Source organism: Phyllostomus discolor, chromosome 3 (assembly GCF_004126475.2).
Source record: "Phyllostomus discolor isolate MPI-MPIP mPhyDis1 chromosome 3, mPhyDis1.pri.v3, whole genome shotgun sequence".
Classification (NCBI taxonomy): Eukaryota; Metazoa; Chordata; class Mammalia; order Chiroptera; family Phyllostomidae; genus Phyllostomus; species Phyllostomus discolor.
This window is the reverse complement of record NC_040905.2, coordinates 103,992,519-104,011,780: the sequence shown is the minus strand read 5'-3', so window position 1 is coordinate 104,011,780 and position 19,262 is coordinate 103,992,519. Positions and strand designations below refer to the sequence as shown.

The window sequence follows — 19,262 nt, the reverse complement described above, 5'->3', positions numbered from 1 at the left end:
CCTTGTAGCACCTAGAAGTAAAAGAAAAAAGAAAGATACGACAATTATAAAATTGTTTTAACCTCTTAGAGTGGTGTTTATTTTACAAATGTACACAAAAGTTTTTCATAAATTGGCTGCTGGGTATGCAATTATGGTTTGTCACAGAAGTCACATTTTAACTGGTCATTAGATCTAAGGCTAATGCACCAACACCTCATCACCAGTAACCCCGAGCACATAGGAGCGCACTAACCCAGCCACCTCGGTCAGAGTCCCAGTCACGCTTCTCTCCCCAGCTGCAATGTTTACTTGCCCAGCAAAACAGCTGACATTTATTATTATTGCCAGATTCTGCGTCTTTTTATCCTTTCAAAAATGACCTTACCAGCTAGCATAGAAACTTAACCACTATTTACAGCTGTAGGTAACAATGATAAGGGGATTTAGTATATTAGAAATGTATTATATAAAATAATATGTATATTAAATGCATCTGATTAGAGGGTTGGTAAAGGTATAATTTTGTGGTTATCTGTACTTAGAGCTATTTGTTATATTAATAGAAGTAAAATGTACTATATTAGTGGTTTTGGGATAATATATCTCTAATATGTGAAGAAGTAGGGGAGATAAAAATAAAGGGTTTGCAGGTTATCTTCTTGAGACCGCAAAGAAAGAGTAGAGGTGACCAAAGGTCACATGTGGAGTTTGACCAAATGAAGCAAACAGTTCCCCTGGGTTACTCAGAAGCTCACTGTATAAGAAGAATAAATATGATGGCAGCTGTCATTCACAAAATCCTTACCATGTGCTAAGCACCTGCATTACTACACCATAATAAGCCTGTTACTGTACCACAACATGCTACATGCTTGGTTGACTACATGACTGGAACCCCTCCTCATGGTGATATTTAATGAGTAAAAACCACATCAAACGAAGTGAACTGTAACCAGGAGAGAAGAAATGGTTCTGTGCCAGTTCTGTAATGCAAGAAGAAAGGGTAAAGAGAAATTCTTAAGTAGAGGACAAAGAGCCAGCTCTCTTGAGAAGGACCTGAGTGGCACATAGATGGGATATGCAGAGGCTTGGGCACTGAGTGTGCCTGCCATCTTCTCTGCTGACATAGTTGCCACCACTGTGAGCAGAGAAGGTGTCTAGGACTCCTCATTGCCACCCTGCCCGGCCTGTCACCTTCTCTATAAAGGAAGGAGCCTCCACAGGGAGCCCAGGTGGTGGTAGGAGTCAACATATACCATTAGTTCTTTGGGGAAACATGATCTGACTTCCAATTCAGGGCTCTAGAAGTTCCACCCAGCCTCCTAGTCCTTCTGTACCCAAGCCAAAGGATGAAGAGCTTCTAGGGGTGGGAGAACACCTGGAACATACTTGGAATATAGCAAGCTTAAGTGCTGGGATATTATGAGATTAAAATTAGGGTATTCACATTTGCCTAGACCTGAATATAATATGACCAGCATGAAAATCCTAAACATAATAGTATACTCAGGGTTTTGCAAACCTGGGGGGAAAATTTAAGAGGAAGAATCTCACAAACTGTACCTTCAGTTTGTGTTCTGTATTAATCTTCATCTGATAAAGACTTGGGTCAGAACTATCCTGTTTTGTTGACAATACAGAACATAGAGAACAATGTTTGGATAGCTGTGAAAAGCTGAGAGCAATAAAATCTTACTATTATAAAACCTTTAAGTAGAAATGACTCAGAAAACACAGGGTAAGTGGGTTTGGTGAGACAGAGCTAAAAGCCATCTTAAAATTATAATAGAGACTTCCAGTTAAAGATAGTGGATTGAAAACTAGGCTGTGTCCCTTCCACAAATCCTACTGTAAAGACAGTAAACTCCCATGGACAAAGACAATGGGAAAGGAGAAAGCCACAGAAAAATGAAAACCAAAAAGCAGATGCACAAGTGGTGATGGGCTTAGCCAACTTAGAAAGTTAAATATTAAGCTGGCAATGGGAAAGTCAATAAGCAACCACTTTTGAAAACTCTGGCAGTATTTCCCAAAGTTAAACCTACATCCTCCCAAGAACCCAGCAATTCCACTCCCAGGACTGTAATTAAAGAAATGAGTGTGTAACTCTGCTAAAAAGATATGATATGAATATCACAGTAGCTTTATTCAAAGTTCCAAAATAGAAATGACCCAGATATCCATCAAGAATGGAATGGGTAGCTAAGTGGTGATGTAATCATTAGATGGGTATGACAGCAGTAACAAAGAACTAACTGCTGCTACATGCAACTACATGGATGAATCTCAGTCAGTATGTACAGAAAAGAAGCCAGAAGAGCACGTACTGTACGGCACTATTCTTATGAAGTTAAAGAACAGGCAAACCCAACTGACAGTGACATAAAGGTTACTGACAGAGGCACAGGGACCCTTCTGGTATGTGGCACACATTCTATATACTGATTTGAGTGGTGGTTAAGAGTGGATTTGTATGTTTAAGCTCCTCACTTCAGATTAATTTCATTTTGCTTTATATTAACCTCAATTAAAAAAAGAAAAGTAAAAAGATGAATTTTTTAAAATCTGCTTTGCATCACAGATACCCCAAAGGCCCAGGAATTTGCAGTGACAGGTAACCTTGGAAATGGGAGTCAGAGAGACCTGAAACAGAAAGATGGCTTGAAATTCCATGAGGCTGGACTACTGTCCTCCTCACTTTGGCAGAGGTGGGTTTCAGTTTTTGTAAGAAGTCAACAGGGGCTTCTGTGACACAGCAAGTAGAGTTGGGATTGGGGTACAGTAGTGAAGCCAAGAAGATTAAGATGAAAAGTTTACTGTGATTTTTTAGCACAGCTTTATGCCTCCATTGGACCCTAGAGACCTCCAAATGACAGCAGCCAGGCAGAGCCCTCCAGCTAGAGGAAGAGTCTACCCTGGGGTCTCTGAGAGCTGAAAAGAAACGACCTCAAGACACTGGGGAAGAGGGGATAAGGAGGGTTGGGGGAAACTATCAATATTCTCAGAGAAAGAAGATACTACATTCATCAAACAATTCCAGAATGCTTTTTTTTTTATCCTCACCCAAGGACATTTTTTCATTGCCTTAGAGAGAGTGGAAGGGAGAGAGAGAAACAGTGACTGGTTGTTTCCCATACATGCCGAGACCAGGGATAGAACCTGCAATCTAGGCATATGCCCTGACTGGGAATCAAACCCACAACCCTTTGGCTTACAGGACTAAAACATGCTGGCCAGAGACAGGAAGCTACTTTTTAAAAGAGTAATGACCAAGAAAGTTCTCTGGCATTCTTCTACTATGGTAGAAGAAATGGAAATTCAGCAGAAGCTGAAAAGATAAAGTTGTGGAAATATCTCAGAAATTAAGCAAAAAACGGAAAAAAGGACATAATATTTGAGGACTAGTATAGGAAGCCCAACATCTAAAGATTATAAGTACCAAAGAATATAGAAAAGCTCAAAGAGGAGAGGGGACTTCCAGTCAAGATGGAGGCGTAGATAGACATGCTTTGCCTCCTTGTGCAACCACAAGAAGAAACACTATCTCAAAACAAAACAAAATAAAGCCACCAGAACTGCCAGAAAATCAAACTGTATGGAAGTCCAACAACCAAGGATTTAAAGAAGCCATTATTAATCCAGACAGGTAGGAGGGGCAGAGAGGGGAAACCAGAGCAGAGAGAACATGGTGTGACACAGAGAGGTAGCAGTGGTGGTGGTAGCAGAACCGGCAGTACCACATTCACATGTGGTGGATAAAAATTGGGAGGGATACCTTGGGAACAAGTTATCCCAGTCTCAGACTAGACCATGCAACCCAGGGTTCTAGCGCCAGGAAAAGAAAGCCTCATAACTTCTGTCTGGAAAAACCAGTGGGGATTGGGGCAACAGATGTAACTGCTGGTTACTCAGGAGAGTCCATTTAAGGGGCTGTATGGTCTTATATATAAACCCACTCACTCTGGGATTTAACACCTGGGCAACAGCTAGAAGGCTGCAGTCGCACATGGAAAGTGGGTGAAGTGACTGGGAACAGGGCGAGTGCTGGACATGCTCCAGAAACCAGGCAGCGGCACTGTCCCCTTTTTGACCCCTCCCTGCTACACAGTGCCACAAAGTGGTGCAGCAGATTGCCCCAACCTGGTGAATACTGAAGGCTCCACCCCATACTACTTAACAGATGCACTAAGACAGAGAGTCAAGGCAGCTCTACCTAATACACAGAAACCAACACAGGGAGGCTGCCAAATTGAGGAGACAAAGAAATACAGCCCAAATGAAAGAACACAACAAAACTCAAGAAAAAGAACTAAACAAAATGGAGACAGACAACCTATCAGATGCAGAGTTCAAAACACTGGTGATCAGGGTGCTCAGAGAAGCCACTGAGTACAGCAAAAACATAAGGGAAGAAATAAAGGCTGCACTAAGTGAAATAAAGAAAAATCCAAAGGAAATCAACAGTGAAGGAAAGGAAACTGAAATTCAAATCAACGATTTGGAACATAAGGAAGAAAAGCATTCAACTAGAACAGAATAAAGAGACAAAAATTCAAAAAAATGAGGAGAGCATAAGAAGACTGTGTGGAATCTCGAAAAGTGTCAACACCTAAATGATAGGGGTACCAGAAGGAGAAGAGGGAGAGCAAGAAATTGAAAACTTATTTGAAAAAATAATGAAAGAAAACTTTCCTAATTTGGTGAAGGAAATACACATACAAGTCTAGGAAGCACAGAGAGTCCCAAACAAGTGGAACCCAAAGAAGACCACACCAAGACATGTCATAATTAAAATGCCAAAAATTAAAGATACAGAGAGAATCTTAAAAGCGGCAAAAGAAAAGCAGAGAGCTACCTAAAAATGAGTTCCCATAAGACTGTCAGCTGATTTCTCAAAAGAAACCTTGCAGGCAAGAAGGGTCTGGCAAGAAGGGTCTGACAAGAAATATTCAAAGTCACGAAAGGCAAGGACCTACAACCAAGATTACTCTATCCAGCAAAGCTATCATTTAGAATGGAAGGTAGATAAAGTGCTTCCCAGACACAGTAAAGCTAAGGGAATACATCATCATCAAGCCATTATTATATGAAATGTTAAAGGGATTTATTTAAGAAAAAGAAACTATGAACATTAAAATGACCACAGTCACAACAATCAACTGAATCTAAAAAACAAAAACAAAAACAAACTAAGCAAACAAATAGAACAGGAACAAAATCATAGATATGGAGATCATTTGGAGGTTTATCAGTTGGGAGGGGGAGGGGGAAGAATGGGAGAAAAGGTACAGAGATTAAGAAGTACAAATTAGTAGGCAGAAAATAGACGGGGGGATGTTAAGAACAGTACGGGAAATGGAGAGGCCAAACAACTTATATGCACAATCCACGGGCATGAACTAAGGGGAGGGAGGGCTGGAGGGAAGGGAGGTACCAGGTGAGGGGGGCAAAGGGGGGAACACTGGGACAACTGTAATAGGATAATCAATAAAATATACTTAAAGAAAAAATAAGAACTCAGGGAAATAATTAAAAAACAATTGAAGGCCATGACTTTGTTAAACAGAGTAAGCAGATTCACACCACGGTACATCACAATGCTATTTCCAAACACTGGATACACAGAGAAGATCCTACATGTTTCCAGTCTCACAATAAGATCAAGAATCAGAATGGAACTGAGTACCTTAAAATCCATACTGAACAAGCAAAAGCAAAAAAGCAAAGCTCATAAAATTCTGAGAGAAAAATGACTTAACCTAATGTTCTATACCCAGCCAAACTACCAAATTATAGATTTAATTTAATTTAATGTCAGGGTCAAATGAAGATATTTTCAAATGTAAATTCTTCCTCAGAAGCTACAACGTTCTGATGCATCTGAAAAGAAAGGAATTGGAAATCCAACAGGAGAGAGAAGGGAAGGTAATCAGTTCCCAGAATGCAGATGGACACCCAAAGGTGACAGCTGTTAACAGGCTTAGAGAGTAAGCAGTCAGGGAGCAGAGGGCCCTACGAGAAATTTCTTCAAGAAGCTGAAACTGAGAGAATGCCTAATACTGACAGGAAATTTATCCACTTATGCCTTTGGAAAATGACACGGAAGTTGAATTAGTATATTTTAGAAACTAAGACTTTTTATTTTGAAAATGCAAATAAAATTTGCAGAAAAAATAATCATGACATACTATATAGCTTAGTTGTGAATAATGCTTAAAATAATGTATATATAGATAAACCATTATAAATATTAATACTTATATAACCAAAATTAGGCTTTAACAAAGATGCAAATGCAGTAAAAGATCCAGAGGTAGCAACATGAACATGCTATTTATAACTATTTAAGTGATTATCAACAAAATTAGCTAAAATAATTGAAGGTAGTGGCCAAAGGAAACTGAGCAAAGGGCAGGTGAGGAGTTGTAAACTGTTGCTTCTCAACATTTTGTGTGCAACTATCTGACTCATTAATCTGCCTGTATATACAACACTGACAAAAATGAAAAACTAAGTCAAAAAGCAAAACTTTAAGTCAAAACACTGTTTTTGGTTATAATAAAACAGCAATTTCATAACCTATAAAGGATTACACAATAATTTTTGTAATTAAAAAAAAATGACTTTCCTGTCCACATGTGAGCAAGGACTTGGTAAGATAACAAGTATCTGGTGGACAAGCAGGAGTTCAGAGAAGGAAGAGAGGTGGTCGAGGGAACAGTTTCCAGAATGAGGGAACAGTACATGAAAAGCAGTCAGTATGATGAGAGGCCAGAGAGGCCAGAGGAGGATGACGGGAGATGTGGCGGGCAAGGCCAGATCAAGCTGAGCCACAGACCCTCCATATGCACATGTCTGGATTCTGAGCCGTGCAGCCCCTGAAGGGTTTTAGAAGGGGTGGACATGTTCAGGACTGAGGTTTCAAACAATCTCTCTGACTGCAATGATTTTATTGCCCACACCATTTTTAAAGAAGGAAAAGTTAACGGATGTCTATTGCCTTACCAAAGAGTTCTATTATTTGTGCAAGGCGTAGAGGCCAGAGGGGCCTGCTGAGTTGTGAGAAGAAAAGGGACACTGGAGTGGGCAACAAAGGGGCTTGAGGTCACCACAGTGGAGGCCAGATACGTATGGAACAGTAGGAGGGGCCAGTTGGAGGGGACACATGAGTAATTTTCTATCTTCTTGGTATTCGCCCTCAGTGTCAGGAGACATGACACATACCTCCAAAACTAAAGGATCTGGTTATTTTTTAAAATAAACAATCACTAGCATCTTGCTGTACCACGGAAAAATCATGACAGTAAGAATGATGCTTATCAATGATAATATGTTTGATGTAGGTAGAGGACCTGCTAGCAGATGTATCATGATTTGGATTATTCTTCCCTTAGAAAATGCTAGCAATTCAAGGCTCATATCATAGAATCCATGAGATATTCTAAACATCAGTCAATAACAGATGGTATGTTCTATTTTGGGGAGTTGTCCTTTAAGCCATGGATATGGAATGGCACCCTTCCATTATAAATAATTTTCTATGAAGTGGATGTGGAGTTTAGGCAGGAATGCAGGAATGTGCAACTCAAAGTGGTGCTCACTTTCAGTAAAGACAGCCACAGACTGCTCCATGCTCCACTCAAACTTCCCTCTGGGGGACCCATAGTCCTAGATCCACAACCTTCTCCACACAACACATTCTCTAAAACATCAGCCTCTTGAAAACCTTGGCCATCCCCACACCACAAGGCATTACAGGGCAAAACAGTAAAGTATCCTGAAGTTCACACCAGTGCTTTGTAAGTAATGGGTTCGAGGACTGGACTCTCACGCACAAAGCCATGCTCAGACTAGCAGGCTTTCTATTAATGGACATAAGAGCTATCTGCAGGGAAGTCCTTAGACAGAAGCCTTTATAATGTAGCAACTGTTTCTGTGTTGGGAACAGCCATTTGCAAACTCCAGAAGCACTTTAGGCTGTTTTGACAACAGAGATGCCATCGTATGTAGTTTAATTTGGGTATAAAGAGGGAAAATGAAAGGTCAAAGGCAAGGACTTGGCACTAGAAGGAGAATGCAAGGTACCAGTTCTTAACTCTTCTTCATACCGGAGCTGGAATACTCTCTGCAGATTGCTAAAAAGTCACCTTTAAATTACACATTCAATGTAGAAGGGAACAATGTCTTTTGAAGGAAATACATGAAATACCTTTTCCTAAAAATTAAAATATCTCTCCTTTAATAAGTTCTCGTATGTGTAGCATACATCACATCACAGAGTAGAATAAATTATTTTCCAGGTCTTGACCCACAAAACTAAAAGAAACAACAAAAAAATATTTTCTCCATACTAACTTTAGGATCAGTCCCAGACATGGGAGCACTTACTAAAATCCCTTCCCCCAAATGTGCTGCACTTTACTGAGAGCCCTAGCGGGTGTCAGTGTGGTGCTCTGCAGCTTCCCAGGGCCCTGGTTCAGAAGCTTAGGAGTCACTCTATTTGGATGCCATTCAGTGAGGAGGGTTGGGAAGAGAAAAGGAGAAATGAGGATGGTCGCTTTCATAGTGCTGTCTTGACAAACCTGGACTTGATGCCAGCACCCTAGTGCTTGCTGGGCAGGAAAAAATCAAGACACAGAAAATGAGCCAGAGAAAGAGGAAACCAGTCATGGTGAACCATAAAATGAAGAAAACATTGGAGACTTAAAGAGAACAAACATTACTGGAATAAAGAGGAGACTGGCAAAGAGGGGAGTATACCTTGGTTGTAACTCCACAAAACAGTTACAGAGTCTTCTTAATATTAAGAAGCAGATCCTGAAGCATATCTACCAAGACAATTTTTTTTAATAAAAAGAAAATGTTTCTATCTTAAATTATATAAAATAATATTGAAGATATTTTTTACTTATGGTACTATATAATTGTTTTATTGTAGTCAGCATTTCAAAATTGTGAAGGATGGCATGTTTTAATGAAGAGACATTATACAGCTATTCACAATGATGCTTGTAATAACAAGGAGGCTTGTTTATGATACATGAAAAATCAGAGCATACAAAACTACAAATAATTTATGAACTTAGCTATGCAAAAAATGTTTTTTTAAAGACATTTAGGAAGGAAATATGCCAAAAATGCATAGTTAATAGTTATTACCCTTGGGTGGTATAGATTATGAGTGATTTTTCTCATTCTTCCAATTTTTTTTCAGTTGAGCATCTATTACTTTTATAATCACAAAAAGACACACACATTATTTTTTGTAAAAACCATGGTATAGAAATGAAATGTCTCTGAATATTTTAGTTCACAAATGCATAATTATAAAGCTGTGGACATGAATACAGATGATCACTGCTTCGTTTATTCTGAAACAAGAATGAATGCTGAGATTTTCAAAAATAATAAAGGGCCAAAGCTCCTGGCAAAGTGCTGTTTTCTATTAAAAACAGGAAAAATTATGCAAATTATTTAGAGTGCTAAGAGTATGGACTGACTGCTGGGAAAATGCTTTTTAAGTACTCTACCATATAGGGCCCTGTCCTTAAAATTATAACCCTGCTCATAAAATGAATGTTACCTTATTAGAGCCCAAATACAAAACTATCCCAAATTACAGTGGCAATATTATTAGCAAACAGTTTTTGCCAATGTGTTTAATGAAGAAGCTAAATTCTGGCAGACTAATAATTACTGGCCCATGGAAGAAAAACACCAAACGCAGGAGCTTGCATAGGATCAGATGTAATTGCTCCAGGACGCAGCAAAGCACTATGGAAGACAAGAGGGGTCCTACAGGGAGGGAGATTTGGGTGAGTCTTGGTTCTGTCCCTTACATAGCTGCGGAATCTTAGGTTAAGTCATTTATTCTCCCCAAGATTCCGATCCTTATTCCAAAATCAGCATAAAGTCTAACTTGCCAGCCAGAACTGTTATGAGGATAAGCAACTGCATGTATTGTCAGAGTGACTAGTAGAGTGGCTCAAACCAGACAACAAATGAGTGAATGAACAAATAATCAGAGCAGATAAGTGTTTCCTCCTTTTTGGTATTGTCTACTGACACCAAAGTACTGGTACAGGTAAGTGCTGCAGCAACAGGGGCGGGGCAGACCACTACCAACTCCCAATTCCACCCCTTTTCTCACCTTGTTCGGCTCCAGTGTAAGAGGCTGGAAAAGCTACACACATGGTTTCCAGACCCCTTTCTAGCTAAAGGTGACACAGGCAGAAATGGGCCAGGGGAATTCCAGGGAAACTTCTGTTATTTTGAAAAAAGGGGTCAGATATCACTGGTATTGCCTCCCAAACTTCCTTCTTCTCTTTAAGATGGAGGAGATAGCTAGGCTGCAGCACCCATCTTGCAACCATGAGTTAAGTTTAAAAAAAAAAATGCAGCAGACATGCTGATCATGACAGTGTTGAGCAACCTCATCAATGCTAGAAGCTGCCTGCATTTAGACTTGTTACTATGAAAGAACTATAAACTCCAACTTATTTAGGCTACTTTTTGTTTAAACCTGCAGCCAAAAACATTCTGAAAGAATACAAATCATGACTATAAGTAGGTCTGGTCCTTGCTCTCATGGAGCTTATTGCCTACTGAGGATAAAGTCAATACAGAGGTCTCACAAATAAAGGTAAAGTTATAATGCATTATTAGTGTTATGAAAAAGGGGCTACCTGATGTACTTCACGTGTCAGGGGTTTTGAGTCAGCTGAATGGTCAGGAAAGCTTCCCTGAGAGGTCATGATGATACTGGGGAAGGTGGAGGGTGAAGGAGACGCTTCTCAGCAGAGTGAATGCCAGGTACAAGGCCCTGTGGCAGAACAAGCGTATGAAGTGTGGGGCCTTAACAATGGCAGTGGGCTGCTTCACGGAGAGCATGAGGAAGTACAACACAAGATCAGACCATGAACAGGTGGGAGGGGGGAAAGAAGGAAGGTGGGGAGAGCTAGGGGGGTGGGCTGGGATGGGGGTAAAAGGTAGAAAACTATACTTGAACAACAATTTAAAAAATAAATTAAAAAGTACTTGAAAAAAAAAGATCAGACTATGGCAGGTGGGCAAAGTCAGACCTCCTTTGACCTTGTATTTTTTTAAGTATTCCGTCCTCCCACCCCTCAAGAGCAAGGGGAAGCAACATAAGTGAGTTTGGCAAAGAGGTGACGTTTTCAGTTTGGATTCGATGGTTGTATACCTCCCTGTGGGTGTGGTGGGGTGTATGAGACAAAGAGAAAGAGATTGAGAATACATTCTTTGGCCAACACTGCCAACCACATACCCAATATCCATTCTCCCTTCTTCCTTGCCATCAGAAACCAAATTTTGTTTGGGGCCGCAATGTGCCACACCCAGCTTAAGGACAGTGATTGGTCCAAGCCAATAAGCACAGCCCTCTTCCTTTTTTTCTAAGACTCCCTGAACTCCAGGAATGGTCATGTGACCTGGATCTGGCTGATGAGACCTCAGAAGTCCAGCTGGTGGTGGCAGTGGGCTGGGGGTGAAGGTGTGTCCAGAGGGCACAATCCTAGGTGTTTGCTCTCCTCTTAAAAGAGAACCATATGTGGTCAATATAGCCATCTTGAGACCACACAATGACAAACAGGAAGATGAAAGCCAGTACGCTAAGAGTGACTGTGTTTAAAGTCAGGAAGACCCCAGGCCCCAAAGGGAACTATATGTTTAAGCTACCAACACTTGGGTGGCCTGTTAACTGCAGCCAAACACTTTCCTAAGTGATGTACTGTCTTTTCTCATCTAATCAAAGGAGAAAAGGCAAAGAGTCCACAACTATTCCATATGCTTGGTAAGGAATTTGCTTAACAGTTCTAAGGAGCCTGCATTACACTAGGTAATATTCCCATTTCAAAACTAGAGAATTGCCTGAAACAGCAATATAATGGGAACCAATTATGAAAAAATACGACTATAACTTCAGGCCAACTAGCTGGATGGTACTTATCATGGAGTGGGTAGGACACGAGAGGAGGTAAATCACCAGAAAGGGCTGTTCTGCCTCATAAAGTGCACCAGAGACACTCAGAATGGTTTCATATTTTAGAAAGTGGGCAGAAAAAATAAGTCCTTCTTCGAACGCTTTTCTGTAAAATAAGTGAATTGAGATAAACCTGTTTATGGTGAGCTGCGGAGAATCACACGTGAGCGAGGAGAGATGGCAGTCATTTTGAGCGATAAAGGGACTCCATTCACTGTGGGTGCGATTTAGGGTATTTTAAGCTCAACTCACAGCGGCTTTTGAAATGGGCATGATTATTTGCTTCCCTTCATTAGGGGAAGAAATTACTTAGACACTACTGATCTGTTCACGCAAGCCACCGGAAAAAAATCACTCTCAAAAAGCAAGTCGGGCATGTGAGTTTCTGCAGGACAAGAGACACACTAAATGGTCAAATAAGATACCTGTTGGAGTTTTGAGAGAGGGTTCACAGGTAACTGTGCTGTGACTTAAAACTTCTAGTATATAATGCCAATCACTGTATGTGTGCTTACCTCCTGTCTATGGTCAAAGTCAATAGTACTTAAAACATGACTAAACAGGCATTCTGATAAACACACAAACAGAGAAATACGTAAAAATGACTATAATACTTTAGGAAAAAATGTTAAATAACTGCAAACAAGCCTTTCAACATGTTTTAATAAAATAATTTAACTAACAATGAGCTACTACCTGAAGAAACATTATATGACAAAAGCACCTGGCTGAAGAGCTGGCTTGCCACACTGGAAGTCATACAGTGACATGTTTTAGTCACTTTGAGCTGCTATAATGAAGTGCCACAGACTGGGTGGCCTAGAAGCAACAGAAGTCTAGGTCTCCCAGTCCTGGAAGTCTGAGATCAGGGTGCCGGCACAGTGGGATTCTGGTGAGGATCTCTTTCAAGTTGCAGAGGGTTGACTTCTTGCTGCGTCCCCACACGATGCAAAGAGGGGTGAGAGGGCTCTCTAGGGGGGGTCTCTTTCATAAGGGCGTTCCTCGCAATCATGAGGGCTCAGCAACAACCATGATCTAATCACTGCGCCCAAAATTCACCTCCTGATACCATCACATGGGGGTTACAATTTCAACACAGGAATCTGGGGGGAACACAAATATTCAGTCCATAGCATGATACAAAGGCATGAATGTGAATCATGTTAAATAACCTTGAGATTTTAAAACCTTAGACAAGATCAGGAAAACAGGAAATTCCTAAGGATATTAAAGGGGCTATAAATATTCCAAGATGATAAAAAAAAATCATGGTTGTCAACCTTATATAGATATGGGTAAATTTATTTCACTCTTTGCAAAGACATAAAATATACCTGCCTGAAAGATTCACCACTGAATATTTAACTTTCCTCCAAGCTATCACAGCACTTTACCTATTACATTCTTACAGTTATTAATGATCATTCATTGAGTGATAAAGAATATCTGCCAGCCCTGGCTGGTGTGGCTCAGTGGACTGAGTGCTAGTTTTCGAACCAAGAGTTCACCAGTTCAATTACCAGCCAGGGCACATGCCTGGGTTTCAGGACAGGTCCCCAGTTGGGGGCATGCGAGAGGCAACTGCACATTGATGTTTCTCTCCCTCTCATTCTCCCCCCTTCCCTTCTCTCTAAAAATAAATAAATAAATAAAATCTTAAAAAAAGAGAGAACAAAGATTATCTGCCAGGCATTATATAAAACACCTGAAAGACAAGGGGGACTAGATGTTTAGATGAAGAAACTAATGTTTATGAGTAGTTGGGAACATTGTCCAGTATCTACATCTCAGGATTATTTTGACAGCTGCAGAGAAAGAATAGTGTGTTGGGGGTTCCCAAGACCACCCCCAGGTTTCATGACTCACTGGGAAGACTCACAGGACTCAGCACATATTACTCATGGTGTAATTTATCCCAGAAAAGGATACAGACCAATACCAGCAAAGGGATCAGGTGCATGGGGCAAAGTGTGCAGTAAATCAGGTGCCAGCTTCCAAAAGTCCTCTCCCAGTGGTCACACAGGATGTGCTTAACTCCTCCAGCAAGGAACTGTGACAACACACGTGACATGCTGTCTACCAAGGAAGCTCATTAGAGACCCTGTTCTCAGGCTTTTTACTAGGGATTGGTAACGAAGGCCTCTGCTTGGCACGTACCACCATTCCAGACTCACAGAAGGGGGCATTTAGCATAAACCACTTGTCTGTACAGTGTGGGTACAGTGACCCCTTCTGACCAGCCCTGGGCAGGGTGGGGAGCCCTCCCGAAATCCAGGATCCCCAAGGCCAGTGAGGGGCCGGCCCTGTGAGCAGGCCTCTCGGAGAGGAGTCTCGGGCCGCCATGCCGACTCTCTTGTGCACAGACAACTATGCGTTAAATAGTGCTAGGGACCTGGCAGCTATCGCTATCACGCACAAAAGTCAGTTCCAAACAAATTAAAGACCTACGCATAAAAGATCTTTTAAGCTTTCAGAAGAAAACAGAGTGTGTTAATGACCTCAGGGTAAAGAATGATTTCTTAAACAGAACAAAACAAAAAATGCACTGGGCATGAAGGAAACTGGACTACATTAAAACTTAAAAACTTCTGTTCATCAAAAACAAATATTTTAAAATGAAAGGATAGTTAAATCAACAAAAAGTTAGCAACAGCCAATATAAGCTGACAAAAGAATGATCCATAAAATACATAAAGACGTATTCCAAGTTCCTAGGAAAAGGCATCCATATCTCAATGGAAAGAACAGGCCGAGATGAACAGACAATTCAGAGCAGGTGTCATCCATGAGGTCAGATGACTCAGCATGTGAAAAGATGCTAAACCTCTGGTAATTACAAAAAGGGAAATCAAAACCACAATGTGGACTAACTTCTGCTTCCAGTGGAGGAGGAGCACACACTGGATTTACCCTTCTGTCTGGAATGATTGAAAAACTGAACAAACTATATACAAACCAATGGCACTCCAGATCCTGAACAGGAGGTCACGGCAGTCTGTAACCGGAAGAGACAGGAAACAAGTGAGGACAGCCCTACACTGCCCAGATACTGCGTGGAGAGTTTCCAGCTCATGCTGCAGGGAGGGAAGGCCCAGGCAGAGCTTAAAGGTCTTCCTGAGTTAAAAACACGAAATGAGGAGTCCAGATACCAAGGCATCGAGAGCTTGAGGACAGAGAATGAGAGAGGACAGAGCCTCATTGACAGAGAACTCCAGATGTCGGCTGAGTGTCCCCCTCTTCAGCCCATAGTAAGAACTGACCAACACATGTGAGGAAACTACACCAGGTCAAGGAAAGAAACACTTGAAAAAAATGAGTGGGAACAGTCTGCAGCACTCACACGGGCCGGGAAAATTCCTATGCCTGCCTGTCAAGGGAGGAATACCACTGAGCAGAATACTCAAGGGATTTGCTTCAGTAGTGGGGCACAATTAGCCCCGAACCAAACTCTGCTCTGGTTCTACCTAACAAACGTAACAGCAACGCTTAAAGAATTAGCTCTTTCCAAATAACTGTCCTAGAATGGCTCAAAAATATTTAGAGACAGAGAAAAAAAAATCTATCATCCAACCAGGTAAAGTTCACTATGACTGAAATCCAACCAAAAATTACCAGAAATGTAAAGACATAAGGAAATAACACCACCCCCCAAAAGGAGAAATATCAATCAACTGATCAATGGAATAGAAGAGGGTAGATATAGTAGCAAAAAAAAAAAAAAAAAAGGAAAGAAAACATCCTCTATGTCTAACACCAACATATTTGATAAATAAATTATAGTATTGTCACATACTGGAATACTCTCCAACAGTAGAAAGAAATGAACTAGAATGCTGCATACAAATGTAGATGACTCTGACATACAGCTGGGTGAAGAAAAAAAGCAAGTTGTGGAAAAACATATATAAGATATGATACCATTCACATGAAGTTTAAAAACATGTGAAGTATGTTTATATATTTCTAAGGGATATATACACACTTAGAAAAAATAGAGATGCAATTAAAAAATCTTTTTTTAATTTTATTTTAATCATTGTTCAAATACAGTTTTCTCCTTTTTACTCCCAGTCCAGCCCCCCCAAAAAATCTTAATTTAGGATAGTGTTTAGTTGTCAGGGAGAAACTGCTAGCTGACTACCTAATAACTCTTCTTTTTTTCCTTACTGGTACAACCTATGCTTCCTTTATTGATTATGCTATTACAGTTGTCCCAATTTTTACCCCTTTGTCCCCTCCATCCAGCACCCCCCACTCCAGTGATACCCTCTTCCTTTATTCAAGTCCTTGGGTCATGCATATGAATTCTTTGGCAACTCCCTTTCCTATACTTGCACTTAACATACCTACCTACCTATTCTGTACCTACCAATCTGTACCTACCGCCTATTCTGTACCTACCAATTTGTACTTCTTAATCCCTTCACCTTTTTCCCCATCCCACAGAGCCTCCATCCCCACTGGCCACCAACCCAATGTTTTCCATATCTAATATTCTGTTTCTTTGCTTAGTTATGTATTTATTGCCATTTTAATGTTCATAGTTATGATCTTCTTTTTCTTAAATGAGTCCTTTTAACATTTCATATAATAATTGCTTGGTGGTGATGAACTCCTTTAGTTTACCTTGTGTCTGGGAAGCTTCTAATCTGCCCTTTAACTCTAAATGATATCTTCACTGGGTAGAATAATCTTGGCTGTAGGCCTCTGCTTTTCACAACTTTGAATATTTCTTGCCCGTCCCTTCTAGTCTGCCAAGTTTCTTTGGAGAAATCAGTTGACAGTCTTATGGGAACTCCCCTTTAGGTAACTAACTTCTTTTCTCTTATTGCTTTTAAGAGTGTCTCTTTATTTTTAACCTTTGGCATTTTAATTATGGTGTGTCTTGGTGTGGTTGTCTTTACAGCCATCTTGTTTGGGACTCTCTGTGCCTCCTGGACTTGCATGTCTATTTCCTTCACCAAATTAGGGAAGTTTTATTATTTTTTCAAATAGGTTTCCAATTTCTTGCTCTTTTTCTTGTCCTTTTAGCACCCCTATGATGCAAATATTGGAACATTTGAAGTTGTCCCAGAGGCTCCTTACACTATCCTCAATTTTTTAATTCATTTTTCTTCTTTTTCTGATTGGTTGGGTTTTGCTTCTTTATGTTCCAAATCATTGATATGATTCTCGGCTTCATCCACTCTGCTACTGATTCCCTGTAAATTGTTCTTTATTTCAATTATTAGTACATCCTTGATTTCTGCCTGGATCTTTTTATGCTGCTGAAGTTCCCACTGAGTTCTTTGAGCATCCTTATAATCAGTGTTTTGAATTCTGCATCTGATAGATTGCTTATCTCCATTTTGTTTAGCTCTTTTTCTGAAGTTTTGATCTATTCTTTCATTTCAGCCATGTGTCTTTGTCTTCTCATTTTTGCAGCATCCCTGTTTGTTTTTATGTATATTAGGTAGAGCTGCTTTGACCCTGTGTCTGGGTAGCGTAGCCTAATGTAGCAGGTGTCCTGTAGGGTCCAGTGGCATAGCCTCCCCTATCTCCCAAGCTGGGTACTCGAAGTGCACCCTTTATGTGGGCTGAGCACTATCTCCTCATGTAGATGAGTTGTGATTTCTGTTAATAAGGCCACTCAGTGAGAGGTACGGGAGCTGGGCTCAGCTTGTGCTTCTCTGAGCAGATTTAGGAAGGTCTGAAGCCTGCACCTAGCCCAGCCCCTCGCATGGAAAAGCCACCGTTACCATCGTGGGTGGGCGTGTAAGTTGGATGGGGAGGACCCTTAGGTAATCAGCTGGGCAGGGCTTACCATGTAAGCCAGGTTGATGGAGATTCAGATATGGTGCCACCACACTGTGGCTCTGTGTGGGACAGGGCTCAGAAAAGGTACAATGGCCACTGCCTACAGTTCTCTCTGGGAAGCTGTCTCCCCACTCTTGCCTTGATGCCAGACACTTCAGTTCCTCTCTGTATGCCACTAGGGCCCTTCACGGTTCTGCCCCAGTGCTGGAGCTCAAGGGGAGTGAGTCTGAGTAAGCCTGTGTACACTGCAAGCCCCTTTAGGAAGAGAAGCCTGAGAATTTCTGTGGTTTCTTCTGCTGACTCAACCCCCACAAGTTTTTGCAACTAGAAGTTATGGGGACTTACTCCCTGGCACTAAAACTCTAGGCTGGATGGTCTGGTGTGGGGCTCCTCCATGCCTCCTACCCATGTGGATGGATGAATATGGTTTCTTTAATTCCTTAGTTGTCAGACTTCCATACAGCTCAATTTTCTGATGGTTCTGAGTGATATTTGTTCTGTAGTTTAAATGTAATTTTTCTGTGGTTGTGTGAGGAGGCAAGCCACATTTACCTATGCCTCCATCTTGACCCGTAGTGTCCAGAACCTACATTTTGATGAGAGCAAAAATGGTCTCTGCTAATAACTACATCTTCCAGCACAAAAATTCTGGTCCCTGGAATGGAAGTCAATGCGTGGGCCTTTCCTCTTCCATGGAACTCAGATGTCAGGGCTGCAGCTCCAGCAGCCATTTTGTAAGTGTGGAAACAAGGGCCACACCTTGAAGGTGAAGGAGCACAAAACTACAGAAGCGTGGGTCCCAGGAACACCTATCTCCAAACTTCTCAGTGCCTGAAAGGAATGCAACACCCATGCCCGTCTGGGTTTTCTGCCACACGCCCTTAATGCCGAGCTGAAACTGGAACGCCAGAGGCTTCAACAGTATTGTCAGCGTTGTGTTTCATAGGCTGGCTGTGGACTTGTTTTATTAATCTTTAAACTATTTTTGGCATTCTTTATGTTTCTCAGTTTTTTAGAATGCTGAAACATTTATAACTTTAAAAATATGTCTCTTATACCTAATCCTTATTAAGATTTTAAAGACTCAATGATAAAATGTATGAGAAATGCCTATGGTAGGCAACTCAATAAGTAAACTAAGTCGGAAATAATAAGAAAACTTCCTAGAGTCACCGAGCTAACAGAAAACCCGCTTCTGTCTGACCTCAGGTCCAAGTGTTTCCCAATACAGCCTAAAATAACATGTAGAAATAAACACGACTTTGCCTTGAAGATAAATGTTTCTCATAACAAACTAGTTCTAGTTTATAAAATCAAACAACACAACTAGGGCAGAGGTTAAAGTACTATTTTAAAATAAAAGGGCTCATTTCTTCTTTGAGAGAATATATTAAAGAACACAGGTTATAAGTGAAGTTTGATAAGAAACATCCTTTGGATATTAAAATTCCTACTTGATGTTAGTTTTAAAACATCAACGTGT

General features: G+C 40.8%; 1 protein-coding gene across 1 annotated transcript in view; it reads right to left on the bottom strand.

Annotated features, from left to right (window-relative positions):
* The window catches only part of CPPED1 (calcineurin like phosphoesterase domain containing 1), a 123,521-nt gene that overhangs the window by 49,978 nt on the left and 54,281 nt on the right, over positions 1-19,262 (bottom strand). The window lies entirely within an intron of this gene.